Source organism: Echinops telfairi, unplaced genomic scaffold, assembly GCF_000313985.2.
Source record: "Echinops telfairi isolate 266 unplaced genomic scaffold, ASM31398v2 ScPeMD7_7420;HRSCAF=8458, whole genome shotgun sequence".
NCBI classification, from domain to species: domain Eukaryota; kingdom Metazoa; phylum Chordata; class Mammalia; order Afrosoricida; family Tenrecidae; genus Echinops; species Echinops telfairi.
This window is the reverse complement of record NW_022111320.1, coordinates 6,842,058-6,850,903: the sequence shown is the minus strand read 5'-3', so window position 1 is coordinate 6,850,903 and position 8,846 is coordinate 6,842,058. Positions and strand designations below refer to the sequence as shown.

General features: G+C 40.6%; 1 non-coding gene across 1 annotated transcript; it reads right to left on the bottom strand.

The window, feature by feature from the left end:
- Positions 1 to 7,179: 7,179 nt before the first annotated feature.
- LOC115872163 lies at positions 7,180 to 7,343 on the bottom strand. Its single transcript, XR_004047701.1, has one exon. It is a non-coding gene; the product is annotated as a U1 spliceosomal RNA (small nuclear RNA).
- Positions 7,344 to 8,846: the final 1,503 nt, after the last annotated feature.

Sequence of the window (8,846 nt, the reverse complement as noted above, 5' to 3'; positions counted from 1 at the left end):
TAATTAAATATCAAGGAGCTAATGACCTGGTTGACTCAAAGAGCTTTGATTCGGTGCAATTAGGACTCCTTCACTGAGGCCTGCTCTCCTCCCAGGTTCCTGAGGTGCATAGCTCCCTCCTCCAGGACAAGGCAGCTGGGAAAAGGCACCGGGAGTGGCAGCATCCACTGTGCTAGGCTGGCTCAGCGCAGCCTGCGCATCCGCTCTCGTTGCAGTTCCCAATGTCTGCCGCAGTGCAGCCTTCTGGTCCCGCAAACTACAACTGATGAAGCGCTACTGTTTTTGACTACTCTAACCCAAACAGAAGCAAAGGGCCTTTAAACACAAGTACAGATGCATCCGGACTCTCCTGAGCCTCCACCCCGCCAGAAAATTGTTGCAAATGATTGTTTTGTTTAAAGATGGAACGTAAAGCACGTCTTTCAGAATGAGAGACTGAAATGACTGCTGATAGAAAGCTCGGGGTGGGGTGATGGTGGTGTCATTACTTGTAATTAAAAGGTGATGAGTTCCTGCAGCTTACAAAGGAAAACCAAAATGTATCTCGATGATCTGGCTTGCTTTGAACAAAGATAGGTGAAAAAAGACTCTCCAAAGGATTATTTTTCAGCCAATAAAGTGGTGAATGGGACAAAGAGGAGGCTTTCTACTCCCATAGAGAATCACAGTCTTGGAAACCCACAGGAGCAGTTCTACTCTGTCCTATAGGGACACTATGAGTTGCATCCACTCGATGGCAGTGAGTTTGGTTTTTCGGTGTTAAAGTGATGAAAAGCCCAGGAGAGTAATTCAGATGTGAGGTGCCTTCCTCCCAGCTCTCTGAGCGATCTCACTACACAGGTCTTCACTCGTCTGGGTCACGTGGACGGTGCCCTCCCAACAGATGACTAAGTTTGAAGAAGTTTGTCTTCATCTATACAATACAGAGAGCAACATATAGTCACTCAAAATGATGATGTAAGGGAAGTCTCAATGACATGGGCACTGTTTACAGTATATTGCTCTTTTTTTTTTAATCCTATGGTGTAAATCCACATCCAAATAAATATGAATGTGTATCACTATGCAGACCACTGTTGCTGGAGGCTCTCTCTGAATGGAGAAACCACATAGTATTTTTTTAAATAGGATTTCTACAAGAAGTATATATTACATTTGCAACTGAAAACAAATGTTAGGTAGAAAGGAAGGAAAGAAGGAAGAAAGGAAAATTAGATAGCACAGCTCCATTCTCCCAAAAAAGAAGAGTAAGCAAAGGAACATGGAATGTGTAATCTTCTTTTAAATTTACCCTTAAATGTTAACCTGCTCTCCCTCCCAATCATTTGACTTTGGTCACAGCAGGAAGCCTACCAACAAAGTATTTGGGGTGGGCTGTAACCCAAGGAAAATCAGAAACTAAAAACAGAAGATGCAGTTTTTGTTACACTAAGACCAGCCGAAGAGAAGGGTGCCAGGAGGCATCTTTCTGAATACAGTTTAATGGGTTCCACTTAAAAAAAAAAGATCATCTGGATTTCTTATTTTTCACTTTCTCAACTTGTCAACTTGCATTTAAAATGAATAATGTGCTAAAGTTGAAAACATTTGCTCTTGTTACCCTCTAGCTTTAAAAGAAAAAAAGAGAAAGACAAACTCCCTATAGGGATAGGATTAATGACATATGGTAATTACATTAGGTAGAATATCCATAATAACATACACCCCCATTAAACACATGCCTCAAGAGGCACTTTCATTAAAGAGAAATTCAGTCTTTAAAATTCATAAACAGAAAGTGATGCATCAGGATTCTTGTTTATGCATTCAGATTGTCGTAAGTCATTTGTTCCACCATGGCTGGCCCAGAATAATTTCAAATGAAAAGAGAAAAAAAGGCAGATTATAGACCTTGAACCAAGCAAGGGGTAACACACTGCGGACTCAGTATTTGCAGCTCTCATTTTAGGAAAAAGTATCAAGGCAACAAAAAGAATGCGCACTTCCTATTGGGTGCTGCTAACCCTTGGTCGACTGTAGCTCCCACTACCCATGTCTCCCATTCCTCCAAATAATGAAGGAGCCGGAAGGGGTGAAGGACACACAAAGAGGGATGATGACAAGTGGCAGGGACAAAGGACAAGAAAAGCAATAAACAAGTAGAGCTTCTGCTCCTTTCCACGCTAGAGGTGCTTCACATGCTCAGCTCCTAAGTCTGAAGACAACTTTAAAGTTCTGAACCTTAAAAATTCTGATAAGCAGATAGATATCTTTTAAACACAGTAAAAGGTATGCATCAGGGTTGCATCCTGTCACCATACCTACTCAATCTGTGTGTGCAGCAAACCAGCAGAGAAGCTGGATGATATGAAGAAGGTGGCATCAGGGTTGGAGGAAAGCTTATTAATAACCTTCAATATGCAGAAGACACAATTTTGCTTGCTGAAAATGAGGAGGACTTGAAACACTTGCTGATGAAGATCAAGGATTGCAGCCTTCAATATGGATCACAACTCAACGTCAAGAAGACCAAAATCGTCACAACTGAAGCAAAATCATGATAAATGGAGAAAAGATGGAAGTTGTCAAGAATTTTGGCTTGCTTGGGTCCACAATTAATGATCATGGAAGCAGCAGTCAAAAGACTCATTGTCTTAGGTGAATCTGCTGCACATGTCCTCATTAGAGTTACTTTGAGAACTAGGGTGCACCTGGCCAAGCCATGGCATTTTCAATTGCCTCATATGCATGTTGAACATGGAACAAGGAAGACTGTAGAAGAATCGATGCATTCAAATTGTTGTGCTGGAGAATAAAGTACCATGGACTGCCCTAAGGACAAGCAAGTCTGTTTTGGAAAAAGTAGGGCCAGAGAACTCCTTGAAGGCAAAGATGGTGAGACTTGGACCTATATACTTGGGATGTCTTCTCAGAGAGAAGGGCATCATGCTCAGTAAAGTGGAGGGGCAGCAAAAAAACCCCAGGAAGACCCTCCAGGAGATGGGCTGCTACAGTGGCTGCCACAATGGGTTCAAACATAGGAAGAATTGTGAGGACGGAGCAGGGCTGTGCAGTGGTTTGGTCTGTTCTGCACAAGGTCGCTGTGGGTCAGACCCAACACAACCAATAACATCAGATTTTTTCTTCCAATTTCATTTTTAATTACCCCCTTTTCATTTGGGTTCCATAAACTTGTTTTAAAGGGGGAAGAACTAGGCCTTATTAAAAGCCTACTACAACACCCAACTGTATAAGCATTTTCATCATTTTTATCATTTAATCCTCACAGCCATTTTACAGATGAAGTACAGAAAGGTTAAATTCCCAACAAGGCCATTTAGCTAGTGAATGATGGGGCTGAAATTCAAACCTAGCTCTTTCCTGCTTCAAGAGACAGACTTTTCCAATACACATAGCTACCAGGAGTAGTACCTATATTAATAGCAACCATGTTGTGAAACTTTTACCCAGCTCTGTACCCAGGTTTGCCATGAATCTTAGCCTAAGGGTAAATCAATGTGGGGAGCATAATTGTAGGGGCTAAGCTTAGTCAAAAATACAAAATTCAGAAACAGGTGAATGGCAATAATAACCACTCATTAAATGTGAAGATTTTAATAATAAGAAAATTCACAATATATATTTGTCCATTTATTCTCACAGCAATGTTCAGGGGCAGGAATTATTCCTATACCCATCTGGTAACTAAGGAAACTGAGGCACAGAGTACCAAAGTCACTATCCCAAGGAAAGCATTCAAACTAAAAATCCCAATTCACTGCCACTGAGTGGATTCTGACTCAGTGGCGTTATAGAACAGGGTAAACGGATGCAGTAGAAGTCAGCCACCAAGGTTCTGAATGCACACTTTAGTGCTTCTCCTGTGTCAAGCAGCCTTGGGAAATACTTTAATAAAATGAAACTTACAACTGATAGCTTGAACAGCTGTCAAGCACTCCCTATGGCCCACAAGGTAAGAGGGTTTTGTATCACACAGGAAATACAGGCCTTTTATAAGCCATTATATACTGGTCAAAAAATTGTTCTATATTCAAAACCACATTCGCTTTCCTGCTTTCTTGGAAAAAAAAAACCGTGGGTAATTTGTTTTGGAGAAAACATTACTCGTAATCTATTCACAGCTAAAAAAAAAAAAGCCTTTTTCCCCTTCCTCATCCTTGTAACTCCTTCTTCTTCCCTTGGACCCACTGCTCGAAAACAGAATAAATCAAACAGAAGTATTAACCATAGAGAATGCGAGACTTCTCTGGGAGAGCTCTTCAGGTTCAGAGGAACAAGACACCAACAGATCTCGGGCTCCAAAGCTACATTTGACTTTTTAACAAGTATTAAATTTGTAGTCATTGATCTTTCCCAATAACTGTTAGGCAGGTCTAAGAAATGGGAAAGAAAATTAAGGGGCAAATAGTGGAACAGGCTGAACGTGCTTTGATGTGCTCTCTTTGGGTAGCACTGCTTTCTTTCAAAAGAGCCAGGTGCATTGCTATGATGGAATAATCGGTCTTAAATTTAGGATCAAAAGTGTAGCATTTACCAGAGCCCAAAATTCAGATGGTTAGGAGAGGGGGAAAAATAGAAACAGGAAACATGGAGAGAGAGTGGAATACATGCCGGTATATTGAGGAGATTGCAACGTTTGAGTGGAAGCAAAATGTACATAAAATGTTGAATGTAAAACTAATTATATGTCCTGTAAAACTTCACCGAAATAAAAGCAACAACAACAAAAAAAATCCAGGCTAATCCTGCGTTCATCTTTGGGCAGATTCTTCTCATTGAAGAGAAGAGCAATCTCACCATTGACCAACAGCAGAACCAAACGTCCCCTGCAGTCTGTATCCCATCAAGTCTTGAAGAGGGGAATTCTCTTGTACTTGTTGGCTCTTAAAACAGTCCATGCACATGCTTGCCTATCTAAATGGAATAGTGTTCAATAAGTAACGCTACAATTTAACATTTTAAAGGCCTCTCATATATATACATATACATATTTGTATAAAGGTCTCATATATATATATATATCCCTGGTCATGTTATCAGTTATATCTTGGGCTATTAATCTCCAGGTCAGCCATTTGAAACCAACACCATGGGAGAAAGATAAAGATTTTCTACTCCTGTAAAGAGGTGCAGTCTTGGAAATCCACAAGGACAAGTTCTACCTTATCCTACAGGGTCGATATAAATCAGAATCTACTCGTTGGCACCTAGTCTGTTTTTGGAGATATATATATATATATATATATGTTTTCCATTTTGTTTATAGTAAGTCATATGCAGGACCAAGATTAATGACAAATCATACTGTTGAAGTACTTGGTTAATCCACCTTGATTTATGTGAAAAAGAATCAAGTATTTTTATTATAAAAATCACTGATCCATCTAAAATGTATTCTGAAACTCTTTTTAGATGTATACTGAAGTGTCTAGATCAGTGGCTCTCAACCTGTGGGTCATGACCCCTTTGGGGGGGTCGAATGACCCTTTCACAGGGGTCTCCCAATTCATAACAGTAGCAAAATTACAGTTATGAAGTAGGAACGAAAATAATGTTATGGTTGGGGGGTCACCACAAAATGAGGAACTGTGTTACAGGGTCGCGGCATTAGGAAGATCGAGAACCACTGGTCTAGATCATTTCTCCAATACTGTCTGCCTGTCCTTTGGCATAACAATCTCCAATATGCTCTCAGCTACTTCTTCAAGCTCACAAATTTTCTCACTGGCTATATTCTTTCTGCTATTCAGTTCATTGGCTGTTTGGTTTTGTTTTTTTTTAATGATCATAAGTCAAATTCCTGAGAACTCCCGATTTTGTCTTCATCATGAAACCCCATTTTGTTTTAAATGTACCTCATCAACATTTTAACTGTTTAATTGCTTAGTTAATCCGTACCTGTGTCTTGTTGAGTTTGGCACTGCCCTTTCACAAGTATGGCTTTTCTCACACCGTTTTTTTTTGGCAATTCTTAGGTGTCTCTACATCCGTGTGCTTGAGAATACCTGTTTCCCTGATAACAGGTTGAAAAACAAACAAACAGGAGGCACCTTCCATCACTGATGTGGCACATGCATTACTCTTCTGTAATGGAGAGCGGGGCTGGGGAGCTGTTTTTCAGTGAAGGACCATTTGGATATTTAGAACATGACTTGGGAGCCATACTGTTCAAACACTTAATTAACCCCTACTGTAATGGCTGGATCTGTTTCTCTTTGGTGACACATATGATATCAGCTGGTATTAATGATTTCACGAATCTTATATGGCTCAGGAGCCCTGGTGGTGTAGTGGTTACGTATTGGACTGTGACCTCCATGATCAGCCATTCAAAACCACCAGCAGAAAGCCTTTCTTTCTTTTAATAAATAATGTCACTGGGGGCTCGTACACCTCTTATAACAATCCATACATCCACTATATCAACACATTTGTACATATGCTGCCATCATCCTTTTCCAAGCATTTTCTTTTTACTTGAGCCCTTGATATCAACTCTTCTTTTTCTTCCCTTCGCCACCCTCCCACCCTCATGAACCCTTGATAAATTATAAATTATTATTTTCATATCTTATACCATCCGTTGTCTCCCTTTACACATGTTTCTGTTGTTCGTCACCCTGGGGAGTGGGGGTAGGGGGTTAATCCATCCATCATTGTGATTTGTTGCCCCTTTCTCACCCTTCTCCCCCCAGCTTCCCCTTATCCTCATGGTATCACTACTCTCATTACTGTTCCTGAGGGGTTTATATGTCCTGGATTCCATGTGTGGAGAGCTCTTATTTGTACCAGTGTACATGCTCCAGTCTAGCCGAATTTGTAAGGTAGAACTGGGATCATGATATTGGGGGGTGGGGTGGTGTGCATTAAAGAACTAGAAGTCATCAGTGCTATACTGCACCCTGGCTGGCCTGTCCTATCCTTGTGACCCTTCTATGAAGGGATGTCCAATTGTCTACAGATGGGCTTTGGGTCTCCATTCTGAACTCCTCATTCTCATTGATATGATTGTTCATTTTGGGTCATCTGATGCCTGATACCTGATCCTGTTGACACCTCGTGATCACACAGGCTAGTGTGCTTCTTCCATGTGGACTTTGTTGCTTCCCTGCTAGATGGCCACTTGTTTATCTTCAAGCCTTTAAGACCACAGATGCTATATCTTTCCCTTCCCCCTACCAGGGGAGAGTGTGAATGCAGTCCCCCACTACCACAAATTATGCAATTTAGTTTCCCACATTTGGAGAAATTGCAGGGGTCAGCACATCCGGAGTGCAATGGATAAGCTTCGCCCTGGGAAAACCACCTTCATGATCATGGTATTTCCCCTGCCAGGTAAGTATGATGTTATATTTTTTAATAGCCAGTCACCATCAGCTTTCTTCACCACATTTGCTAATGCACCCATTCTGTCTTCAGCAATCATGTCCAGAAGGTGAACACATCACAGAATGCCAGGTTATTAAAACAAAGTGTTCTTGCGTTGAGGGAGGGCTTGAGTTAGAAGCCCAATATCTGTCTGCTACCTTGATACTTAACATATAAATATGTACATAGACCTATAGCCCTATCTTTATATATTTACATATGGATGTGCTTGTATTTATACCTCTATTCATGTCTCTGCCTCCTAGTTCTTTCCTCGGTTTCCTTTTGCTTTCCTCCTGTCCCACTATCATGTTCGACCTTCATTCAGCTCTCAGTAATTCCTCTTGGCTACATTCACTTGATCAAACCCCACCAAAAAGCCTGGGTTTTCTACTCCCTGAAACAGTTAGACTCAAAGAAACCCACAGGAAGTCGCTATGAGTCAGCATTGACTTGATGGTAGTGAGGTTTTTTTATGTTGGGGTTTTTTTTGGGGGGATGGTTATATGGCTCAAGGGCTGGACCATTCCCCACTCCTAATGTAGACCTTCTTGGTCACTAGCTGATGTCAAAGACATAGCACTATTTCTCCATGATGATCCTATTCAATGTTGGGCATAAAAACCACAACAAAAATGGAGGGAAGAAAAGGACAGATATTTCTTCTATACATAATTTTCCCAAATAAATATACTGGTATTGCCTTGGACTCCCCTTCCTTCTTGTACCCACTGATTCAGATCTTAAGAAACTCCTCTCATCATATCAGCACAACTCACTTCTGGAAAAGTAATGATCCAGGTTGTTTTTGTTGAGTTTCTTTTTGTTTTGTGGAAGTTTTTGTTATGTCGCCTTATTTTCTATTAAGTTGATTCTGCCTCAGTGAACAGCCAGCAGTCAAATCGCATGGGCTCCGGAATTGACTCTTTTGGTATGCATGCTGGTTTGGCCATTTATTAGGGGCTGGGCCATGGTCAAATAACTAATCTGCCTTGGTGCCTCCACTTGCCTTCGTAACATATGGAGATAGCAGATGAAACTTACCCAGTCAGGTTGTTTTGCAAATTAAATGTGTTCCTTAGCAGTAAAATGTCTTCATAAAAATTGTTTAGAATAATTTTTATCTTATCTGGTGCACACAGTAAATATTCAATAATGTTTGTTATTGGTACCTGCTTTTCATCAAAAATTCCTTTTATTGGTAATACTGATAAAGTTCTTCTTTTGGCTTATAGATTTAAAACAAACAAACAACACTGCCATCAAGTCAATTCTGACTAAAAGCAACCCTGTATATGGTTTCTAAAGTTGTTTTTTTTATTTTTAATTGTTTTATTGGGGGCTCGTACAATTCTCATCACAATCCATACATACATCCACTGTGTCAAGCACATATGCACATTTGTTGCCCTCATCATTCTCAAAACATTTGCTTCCCACTCTAGCCCCTAATATCGGTTGCTCATTTTCTCCCTCCC